This window comes from Arachis hypogaea, chromosome 1 (genome assembly GCF_003086295.3).
Source record: "Arachis hypogaea cultivar Tifrunner chromosome 1, arahy.Tifrunner.gnm2.J5K5, whole genome shotgun sequence".
Classification (NCBI taxonomy): Eukaryota; Viridiplantae; Streptophyta; class Magnoliopsida; order Fabales; family Fabaceae; genus Arachis; species Arachis hypogaea.
The window spans coordinates 65,577,154-65,589,191 of NC_092036.1; the positions used below are offsets into that span (position 1 = coordinate 65,577,154).

General features: G+C 38.4%; 1 non-coding gene across 1 annotated transcript; it reads left to right on the plus strand.

Moving 5' to 3' along the window:
- Nucleotides 1–781: 781 nt before the first annotated feature.
- LOC112714066 (small nucleolar RNA R71) lies at nt 782–889 on the plus strand. The gene has a single exon (XR_003159026.1). It is a non-coding gene; the product is annotated as a small nucleolar RNA R71 (small nucleolar RNA).
- Nucleotides 890–12,038: the final 11,149 nt, after the last annotated feature.

Below are 12,038 nucleotides of genomic sequence, written 5' to 3' on the forward strand. Positions count from 1 at the left end.
CCTCCTCTCCAAATTTGGCCATGTTGATGGCCTTACACTCTCCTTTTGGATTCTCTTCTGTATTGCTTGGAAGAGTACTAGAAGGGAGTTTAGTAACTTTCTTACTCAGCTGACCCACTTGTGCCTCCAAGTTTCTAATGGAGGACCTTATTTCAATCATGAAACTTTGAGTGGTTTTGATTAGATCAAAAACCATGGTTGCTAAGTCAGAGTGGCTCTGCTTAGAATTCTCTGTCTGTTGCTGAGAAGATGATGGAAAAGGCTTGCCATTGCTAAACCTATTTCTTCCACCATTATTGTTGTTGAAACCTTGTTGAGGTCTCTGTTGATCCTTCCATGAGAGATTTGGATGACTTCTCCATGAAGGATTATAGGTGTTTCCATAGGGTTCTCCCATGTAATTCACCTCTTCCATTGATGGATTCTCAGGATCATAAGCTTCTTCTTCAGATGAAGCGTCCTTAGTACTGCCTGGTGCAGCTTGCATTCCAGACAGACTTTGAGAAATCATATTGACTTGCTGAGTCAATATTTTGTTCTGAGCCAATATGGCATTTAGAGTATCAATCTCAAGAACTCCTTTCTTCTGATTCGTCCCATTGTTCACATGATTCCTTTCAGACGTGTACATGAATTGGTTATTCGCAACCATTTCAATGAGTTCTTGAGCTTCTGCAGGCGTCTTCTTCAGATGAAGAGATCCTCCTGCAGAGCTGTCCAATGACATCTTGGACAGTTCAGACAGACCATCATAGAAGATACCTATGATGCTCCATTCAGAAAGCATGTCAGAAGGACACTTTCTGATCAATTGTTTGTATCTTTCCCAAGCTTCATAGAGGGATTCACCTTCCTTTTGTCTGAAGGTTTGGACTTCCACTCTAAGCTTACTCAATTTTTGAGGTGGAAAGAACTTTGCCAAGAAGGCATTGACTAGCTTTTCCCAAGAGTTCAGGCTTTCTTTAGGTTGTGAGTCTAACCATGTCCTAGCTCTATCTCTTACAGCAAAAGGGAATAGCATAAGTCTGTAGACCTCAGGGTCAACCCCATTGGTCTTGACAGTGTCACAGATTTGCAAGAATTTCAGCTAAAAACTGATGAGGATCTTCCAATGGAAGTCCATGGAACTTGTAATTCTGTTGCATTAGAGAAACTAATTGAGGCTTAAGCTCAAAGTTGTTTGCTCCAATGGCAGGGATATAGATGCTTCTCCCATAGAAGTCGGGAGTAGGTGCAGTAAAGTCACCCAGCACCTTCCTTGCATTGTTGGCATTGTTGTTATTTTCAGTTGCCATGTCTTCTTCTTGTTTGAAGATTTCTGTTAGGTCCTCTACAGAGAGTAGTACTTTAGCTTCTCTTAGCTTTCACTTCAAGGTCCTTTCAGGTTCAGGGTCAGCCTCAACAAGAACTTCTCTTGTCTTTGCTCCTGCTCATATGAAAGAGAAGAGAACAAGAAAGTATGGAATCCTCTATGTCACAGGATAGAGATTCCTTGAGGTGTCAGAGGAAAAGAAAAATAGAAGGAGGAGGTAGAAGAATTCGAACTTATCAAGTGGGATAGAGTTCGAATTGTGCATTGAAGAGGAGTGTTAGTCCATAAATAGAAGGATGTGAGAAGAGGGGAAGAATTTTTGAAAATAAATTAAAAGATTTTTGAAGAAATTTTGAAAAATTGAAGAATGATTTTCGAAAATTAAAGTTGGGAAAGAAATAAAGTGATTTTGAAAAAGATTTTGAAATTAGAAATCAAAAAGATATGATTGAAAACTATTTTGAAAAAGATGTGATTAAAAAGATATGATTGAAAAACAATTTAAAAAGATTTGATTTTTAAAATTAATGACATGGCTGATGACAAGTCATCATATACCCATTTTTCAAGCTCATTTCACTCGTTTCACTAGTTTTTATGCACTTTCTTGCACTATAAGTAAGCAATTTAGAGTGGAATTGCATGTTTTATTTGAATCAAACAACCACCATTTAATTGATACTAAATCATGAGGTTTAAGCTAAATTTAATTGATTTTTAATTGATTTATAAACCTTGTGAATTTGGTGATACTTTGATTGGTTGTTTTGATTATTCGTAGGTGAAGAAAGGAAGAAAATAAGAAAGCGTGGCCTAAGAAAGCGTGGCCCAAGGAAAAGAAGAACGTCGCAAAGGAAGAAAAGAGTGTGACACAATGAAGGAAGGAAGCCACACTGCTCTCCACAAGAGCACACTGCCCTCCAAGGGAGCACAACAATGAACCAAGCATGCAAGGCTTCACTGCCCTGCCCTCCTTGAGGGCGGAGCACAATTCTAGGCCAAGAAACAAGGGAAGAAAAAATTCTGCCCTGCCCTCCTTGAGAGCATTATCGGGCTTCATCCAAGAAAAATTCAAAGAAAAAGTTTGATAATGAAGGCTACAAGGTTTGAACCCATGACCCAAGGGAAGGAAGGAGTGCTCCTTGTAAGGAAAATAAGCCAAAAATTGGCCAAAGTGCTCCCAGCAAGTCTCAAACACGGAGACTTCACTAACAAAGCAAGGAAGCTACGCTCTTAGCACCACTTGAGCGCTACCTTAATGGTGTCCAAGACTTGGCACGCGAAATATTTTAAGAGAGGCAAGGCGCACCATGGCAACATTGCCCTACCCTCCACAAGGGCAGGGCAGCATCCTGATGCCTATCCCACACTTGGCACGCAACATGCTTCCTCACACAACTTCCCTGCTCTGCCTTCCACAAGGGCAGGGCAGCCTTCTGGGAGCAACATGGGCTGAATTTCACTCAAAAATCCAACTTAATTCAATTCTTCACCAAATCAAAAAGCCCACTCAAAATTCTTAGATCCAAAATGAAAAGTGTATAAATAGGTGTTAGTTAGGATTAGAAGAGGGTTTTTTTTAGAGAGCTTACTTTGATTTTGAATTTTCATCTTTAGTCACTTGAGAGCATTTTCCATTTTTCTGTTTTTCTGCAAACTTGGCTTGAGAATTGGAAGAGAGAATTCACTTCTTCTTCCTCTGCTCATTTTGTTTTCTTTACTGGGTTTTGTTGAATCTTGAGTGTGAAGAATTCAGGAACTTCTGTCTCAATCTTTATTCAAGATCTCTCTGATTTTTCTTACTGCATAATTGCGCTGAATTCAATTTTCTTTACTGCTTCAATCTTCAATTTCTCTTTAATTGCTTTGTGAACTTGGATCTAGGAAGGCAATTGAGATCTAGACTCTGCTATCTAGTCTCTGAAGTTCTGAGATCTGATTTTCTTTCTGGTTCTTCTGCTAAACCACTACGGCATTCAAATTTCCATTTCTGTTTGAGATCTCGCCAATTTCAATTCATCTCTTGCTTTGATAATTGTTGCAATTTAATTTCCCTTGCTTAAATTCTGAATTCCCAATCCTCAAATCCCTTTTCCATTCAAGCAATTTATATTTCTTGCACTTGAAGTTACTGCAATTTACATTTCTTGCACTTTAAGTTTCAGTCATTTAGTTTCTTGTTTTTTAAGATTCAGTGCCTTTACTTTCAAGTCTCTTTAATTTCTGCAAATTATCCCTCTCCCTTTACATTTCCTGCTGTTTACTTACTGTCAGATACAAAATCACTCAACCAATACTTGATTCGCTTGACTAAATCAACCACTAAACTAAAATTGCTCAATCCTTCAATCCCTGTGGGATCGACCTCACTCCCGTGAGTTTTATTACTTGATGCGACCCGGTACACTTGCTGGTGAGTTTTGTGTTGGATCGTTTTCCACACATCAAGTTTTTGGCGCCGTTGCCGGGGATTGAAATAGATTGACAATGATTAAGTAAGGTGGTGGTCTAGATTAAGCACTTTTTCTTTGTTTTTCTTTTTTTTTTATAAGCACATTAACTGTTTGACACATTGTGTCACCTAACCCTCTAACCACATTCTAGCACTAGAATGTTCATGTTTCATTTGCTTTGTTTGTGATTTTTGCAAGTCATGGAGGCTGAGGTGCGTGAAGAGGGAGTGAGCAACAATACCCAGCCTGCAAGAAGGGTGTTGGCCTCTTACACTATCCCCAATGCAAGAAACTGCGGGAGTAGCATACTCACTCCCAACGTTTATGCAAATAATTTTGAGTTGAAGCCTCAACTTATCACTCTGGTGCAGAACTATTGCTCCTATGGAGGAAGTCCACTTGAAGATCCAAACCAACACTTATCCATCTTCCTCAGGATTTGTGAAACTGTCAAAACAAGTGGTGTGCATCCAGACATCTACAAGCTACTGCTGTTTCCATTCTCTCTAAAGGATAAGGCCACTCAATGGCTAGAGACATTTCCCAAAGAAAGCATCAATAATTGGGAAGACTTAGTGAGCAAATTCCCAGCCAAGTTCTATCCTCCCCAAAGGATTATCAGACTCAAAATAGAGGTCCAAACATTCACTCAGATGGATGGAGAGTCATTGTATGATGCATGGGAAAGATACAAAGCTTTACTCGGGAAGTGTCCACTAGAAATGTTCAAAGAATGGGATAAACTTCAAAACTTCTATGAAGGATTAACTCTGAAAGCTCAGGAAGCACTAGACCATTCAGCAGGAGGTTCTTTGCAATTAATGAAGACAGCAGAGGAATCCCAAAACCTTATAGACATGGTGGCAAACAATCAATACTTCTATGGTCATCAAAGGCAACGCCAACCAGCCCAGAAAAAGGATGTGCTGGAGCTTGAAGGTGTTGATGTTCTCTTGGCACAATACAAACAGATGCATCAACAGCTTCAGCAACAAATAGAAATGATGGCCAAGAAAATTGATGGACTGCAAGGTGCTGCAGTAAACACACAACGCCAATCTCAAACCTCACATCGGTGGAATCAATCTGAAGAAAGTTTTGGGACATTCAATTATGAGCAACAAAGCTCTGAGCAGGTGCAATGCATGAATAACACTTCAAGTTCATTACAACACAATTTTCATGGTGATGCACACAAGACACCCTGGAAGACTCATTCTAATTCAAGGTGGGGTGAGCACCAGAACCAAGGACAAAGTGACTTCAACTATAGCAGCATTAGCAACACAAACAACCAAAACCATTCATCCAATAATACTAACCAATTCAAAAACCCACAAAACACATACCACCAATCTCATAACAACTCACAAAACCACCAGAATAACTTTTCTACATCCACATCCCACCCTCAAAGTACCCCCACAATTAATTCAAACAACTTCCAGCAACAACCATTTCATTTCACACAACCACAACCAAATCCAGACTCTCAGAGAATCTCAAGTCTAGAGAAAATGATGGAGAAACTCATGAAAAATCAAGAGATGGCAAGACAAGATCAGGAAACTGCAAGGAAAGATCAGGCCCTGGCATTCAAAAACCAAGAGGCCTCAATCAGAAACCTTGAGAGACACATGGGGCAAATGGCTAAGCAAATTTCAGAAATGGGTGAGAAGAGAGCAAATACCTTCCCCAATGTCATTGAAGAACACCCAAGGGACAAAGGAAAAGCCACAAAATGGGAGGAGTGCAAAGCAATTATAGTGGAAAGTGAAGAGACTAGGGAGAAGGAAGCCATCAATTAAGAAGAACACAACAGAGAAGTTCCACAAGAAGAAATAGAGGACAAAAGTGAAAAGGATCAAACAACTAAGAAGCCACAAATCTCAAAGGGAGACAAGAATATCCTTGAATCACAACTACAAGAGAAGAGGGAAGAAGTGAATCCTTGTGTTCCTAAACTTCCATACCCTCAGAGGTTTAAAAAAGAAAATGAGGATAAGCAATACTCAAAATTTCTGGACATATTCAAGACGCTCAGCATCAATATTCCTTTCTTGGAAGTACTTGAACATATGCCACTATATGCCAAATTTATGAAAGAAGTACTCACAAAGAAAAGATCCCTAAAGGAAGTACAGATTGTTGAGATGACAAAGGAATGTAGTGCTATCCTCCAAAGAGAGTTGCCAGAGAAGAAAGATGATCTTGGGACTTTTTACATACCTTGCACCATAGGAAACATAACAATTGAGAAGTCATTCTGTGACCTCGGTGCAAGCATAAACTTGATGCCTTTGTCTCTAATGAGGAAACTTCAAATTTCTGAGCTGAAATCCACACGAATAGTTCTCCAAATGGCTGACAAATCTATTAAGCAAGCACTGGGAGTTGTGGAGAATGTGTTGGCAAAAGTGAGAAAATTCTTTCTCCCTGCTGACTTTGTTATCTCAGATATAGAAGAGGACCTTAACACTCCCATCATCTTGGGGAGGCCTTTCCTAGCTACGGGCAGAGCATTGATAGATGCTGAAAAAGGGGAATTGTTGCTAAGAGTGCATGATGAGCACCTAGCATTCCATGTTTTTAAAACCATGCATGAGCCTACCCAAGAAGAAGATTGTATGAAGGATAAGACTAGAGATCAAAGCCTGAAGGAGGCAGTCAATGAGTTAACTCCAAGACTTCTAAATCCATGCTTGAAAGCAGTAGAGATGGTACAACAAACCAAAGAAATCAAGGAGGAACTAAATCCAAAGCCCCCAGATGAGAAATTTAACATCCCAGATAAAGAACCACCAAGGCAGGGAATATCTTTTGAGAAAGAAAAAAAGAAGAGGCCAAGAGGGTGGAGAAACAAGAAGATCCCCACTGAAGGCTTCTCACCAGGGGATAAACTGATGTTAAACACCCAACCAATGAAGGTGTCTCCACAAGTGTCTGAATACTACACTGTGAACCAGGTCCTTTCACTTGAACACCTAGAGATCATCAAAGAGGAGACCGAAAGGAAGTTCACAGTAAGAGGTGAACAGCTGAGGCACTATGATTTTCAGCCCCCATAATCAAAGAATGGAGGATGTCAAGCTAATGACAATAAAGAAGCGCTTGTTGGGAGGCAACCCAACCGGAGGTAGTTTTCTTTTCATAGCTTTTTCAATAAAAATGTTGAATAATTGGTATGCATTGCAAGGAGCTAAGTTTGGTGTTGCACACCAAAATAATTTAAGGGAGAATGAAAGATTCTAAGTTTGGTGTTCCACCAAAATCTCATTTAAAAACATTCTCACTTCCTGCATAATGCTAGCTCCAAGCAATCAGACAGATTATTCAATTACTTAACTGCTTTCCAGTTTTAATTCCATAACCTTTAGCAAGGACACAAGGTTTCACATATGGTTAATTTGTTGCATCAGAGGCTGTGGCAAACAATTAAGTTTGGTGTTTCCACACCAAAATAAATCCAAAAGACACACTCACTTTATGCATACTAACCATTCATCTAAGGGCTTGAGAAGCAAGCAACTTTTGAGAATTATGCAGGAAATTAGTCAACCATTGAAGATATTGTGCATCTTAACTCAAAAGGGATACAACAAGAGGAAGAATGAAAAGCTGCAACCCAAAAGGTTGTATCTACACTTAATCCTTGTTGTTGTGAAATGTTTTAATTCAGGAATTCTTGTATGTCTTGCTAAAGTGTTTATTTAGTTGCAAGTGAAGTTGTTTGATTAAGTATGTTGATCTGCATAATGCTTGTCATTCATCACTTAGCTTTAAATTTTGTTTTGTTTCCCATATGCTTAAATAAAAGAGAAATGGTTGAATTAAAAAGTAAATATCCAATGTTGCATAAGTTAGAATGGAAGTTAATGGTGGTATATGTGTTTGATTAAATGCATAACTCATAAAATAATTGCTGCATAATGTCATTTTCTTTGAAGTGTGAGATGGCTTGCTATCATAAAGGTTCCTATCAGTAAAAAAAAAATCCCTTGAGAACAAAATAAAACAGAAAGAAAAGGAAGAAGAAAAAGCCAATGTGGCAAGAAAAACAAAGAATAAAGGTTGGGCACCAATAGCTTGGACCCTAGGACACATGCCTGTGGTGTTCTTGTACTAGGATATGCTTGGATAAGTAAATTCTAAGGGGTATTTCAAAACCTGGCAACTTAGATCAACTGATTTGGGATGGTGAATTGAAAGTCCACAATAAAGAGCAACCTAGCTACAGAACATTTAGTTATCTAAAGAGGTGCTGGGCATCAATGATCCTAGGAGGAAATAGTGAGCCATGTGTCTGTGGTGAAGAGATGTTGAGTAAAAATAAATCCAAAGGCTACTGCAACATTTGACACCAAGCCTTCAAAGAATAATAAGCTTGTTAAGCAAAATAAGAAAAGAAAAGTTAGCAAGGGAGCAATTAAAAAGTAAACCTTACAACAGCAAGCTTAGTAAGCCTTTGAGGAAGAGTGTATATTATGTAACAGCAAACAATAACTGAGTTATCATTGTCTGCATAAAAACTCCATGAACCAAGTTCTACTATATGCCTAATAAGGATATGTATGCTTTTCTTTTTCATTTCATTTCCTCTTAATTATGATGCTTGCTTGGGGACAAGCAAGATTTAAGTTTGGTGTTGTGATGACAAGTCATCATATACCCATTTTTCAAGCTCATTTCACTTGTTTCACTAGTTTTTATGCACTTTCTTGCACTATAAGTAAGCAATTTAGAGTGGAATTGCATGTTTTATTTGAATCAAACAACCACCATTTAGTTGATACTAAATCATGAGGTTTAAGCTAAATTTAATTGATTTTTAATTGATTTATAAACCTTGTGAATTTGGTGATACTTTGATTGGTTGTTTTGATTATTCGTAGGTGAAGAAAGGAAGAAAATAAGAAAGCGTGGCCTAAGAAAGCGTGGCTCAAGGAAAAGAAGAATGTGGCAAAGGAAGAAAATAGTGTGACACAATGAAGGAAGGAAGCCACACTACTCTCCACAAGAGCACACTGCCCTCCAAGGGAGCACAACAATGAACCAAGCATGCAAGGCTTCACTGCCCTGCCCTCCTTGAGAGCGGAGCACAATTCTAGGCCAAGAAACAAGGGAAGGAAAAATTCTGCCCTGCCCTCCTTGAGAGCATTATCGGGCTTCATCCAAGAAAAATTCAAAGAAAAAGTTTGATAATGAAGGCTACAAGGTTTGAACCCATGACCCAAGGGAAGGAAGGAGTGCTCCTTGTAAGGAAAATAAGCCAAAAATTGGCCAAAGTGCTCCCAGCAAGTCTCGAACAAGAAGACTTCACTAACAAAGCAAGGAAGCTACGCTCTTAGCACCACTTGAGCGCTACCCTGATGGTGTCCAAGACTTGGCACGCGAAATATTTTAAGAGAGGCAAGGCGCACCATGGCAACATTGCCCGGTCCTCCACAAGGGCAGGGCAGCCTCCTGGGAGCAACATGGGCTGAATTTCACTCAAAAATCCAACTTAATTCAATTCTTCACCAAATCAAAAAGCCCACTCAAAATTCTTAGATCCAAAATGGAAAGTGTATAAATAGGTGTTAGTTAGGATTAGAAGAGGGTTTTTTTTAGAGAGCTTACTTTGATTTTGAATTTTCATCTTTAGTCACTTGAGAGCATTTTCCATTTTTCTGTTTTTCTGCAAACTTGGCTTGAGAATTGGAAGAGAGAATTCACTTCTTCTTCCTCTGCTCGTTTGTTTTGTTGAATCTTGAGTGTGAAGAATTCAGGAACTTCTGTCTCAATCTCCATTCAAGATCTCTCTGATTTTTCTTACTGCATAATTGAGCTGAATTTAATTTCCTTTACTGCTTCAATCTTCAATTTCTCTTTAATTGCTTTGTGAACTTGGATCTAGGAAGGCAATTGAGATCTAGACTCTGCTATCTAGTCTCTGGAGTTCTGAGATCTAATTTTCTTTCTGGTTCTTATGCTGAACCACTGCTGCATTCAAATTTCCATTTCTGTTTGAGATCTCGCCAATTTCAATTCATCTCTTGCTTTGATAATTGTTGCAATTTAATTTCCCTTGCTTAAATTCTGAATTCCCAATCCTCAAATCCCTTTTCCATTCAAGCAATTTATATTTCTTGCACTTTAAGTTACTGCAATTTACATTTCTTGCACTTTAAGTTTCAATCATTTAGTTTCTTGTATTTTAAGATTCAGTGCCTTTACTTTCAAGTCTCTTTAATTTCTGCAAATTATCCATCTCCCTTTACATTTCCTGCTGTTTACTTACTGTCAGATACAAAATCACTCAACCAATACTTGATTCGCTTGACTAAATGAACCACTAAACTAAAATTGCTCAATCCTTCAATCCCTGTGGGATCGACCTCACTCCCGTGAGTTTTATTACTTGATGCGACCCGGTACACTTGCTGGTGAGTTTTGTGTTGGATCGTTTTCAACACATCAATGGCTAACAAGAAATTTAAAAGATATGATTCAGACATTAAACCTTTCTCAACAGAAAAGGCAACATACTTGAAATGTTGAATCAAATCATTAATTGTTAGCAAGAATTTTTTAAAATGGAAAGAAAATTATTTTGAAAATATATGATTGAAAAGATATGATTTGGAAGAGATTTGATTTTGAAAAATTATGGAAACTTGAAAAAAATATGAATTAAAAACAAAATCTTCCCTCTTGTGCCATCCTGGCGTTAAACGCCCAGAATGGTATCCATTCTGGCATTTAACGCCCAAAATGCTACCCTTTTGGGCGTTAAACACCCAGCCAGGTACCCTGGCTGGCGTTTAAACGCCAGTTTTCCTTCTTCACTGGGCATTTTGAACGCCCAGCTTTTTCTGTGTAATTCCTCTGCTGCATGTTCTGAATCTTCAATTCTCTGTATTATTGACTTGAAAAGACACAAATTATGAAATTTTTGAATTTTTAATGATGAGGAATAATCAAAATGCAACTAAAATCAAATAAATAATGCATGCAAGACACCAAACTTAGAAGTTTGTATACTATTGATACTAACAAATTGAGAATGCATATGAGAAACAACAAAACACTCAAGACAAGAGAATTTAAAGATCAGAGTAAGGAAATCATCAAGAACAACTTGAAGATCAATGAAGAACATAATGCATGTGATTTTCGAAAATTAGAAGAATAAGGACATGCAATTGACACCAAACTTAAAATTAGACACTCGACTCAAACAAGAAACATAAAAATATTTTTGATTTTAAGATTTTATAATTTTTTTTGGATTTTTCGAAAATTAATTGGAAAAGAAAATAAGGATATCAAAATTCTTAATGAGAATTCCAGGAATCATGCAATGTTAGTCTAAAGCTGCAGTCTAAAAAGATTAGACATGGCTAACCAAGCTTCAACAGGACATTACATTCAAGAGCTAAATTGATGAGAATCAATCAGCTTTGGTGATGATGAAAACATCACCTGAAACTCTAGAATTCATTCTTAAGAACTCTGAAGAACAATACCTAATCTAAGCAACAAGATGAATCGTCAGTTGTCCAAACTCGAATAATCCCCGGCAACGGCGCCAAAAACTTGGTGCACGAAATTGTGATCATCAATGGCGCCATCAACATGGTACGCTCAATTGCAATCTCAACTCTTTATCACAACTTCGCACAACTAACCAGCAAGTGCACTGGGTCGTCCAAGTAACAAACCTTACGCGAGTAAGGGTCGATCCCACGGAGATTGTTGGTATGAAGCAAGCTATGGTCATCTTGTAAATCTCAGTCAGGCGGATTCAAATGGTTATAGAGGATTAATAATTAAAAGATGAATAAAACATAAAATAAAGATAGAGATACTTATGTAATTCATTGGTGAGAATTTCAGATAAGCGTATGGAGATGCTTTGTCCCTTCCGTCTCTCTGCTTTCCTACTATCTTCATCCAATCCTTCTTACTCCTTTCCATGGCAAGCTGTATGACTGGCATCACCGTTGTCGATGGCTACATCCCGTCCTCTAAGTGAAAATTTTCAACGCGCTCTGTCACAGCACGGCTATTCATCTGTCGGTTCTCGATCATGTCGGAATAGAATTCAGTGATTCTTTTGCGTCTGTCACTAACGCCCCACAATCGCGAGTTTGAAGCTCGTCACAGTCATTCAATCCTTGAATCCTACTCAGAATACCACAGACAAGGTTTAGACCTTCCAGATTCTCAAGAATGCCGCCATCAATTCTAGCTTATACCACGAAGATTCTGATTAAGGAATCTAAGAGATA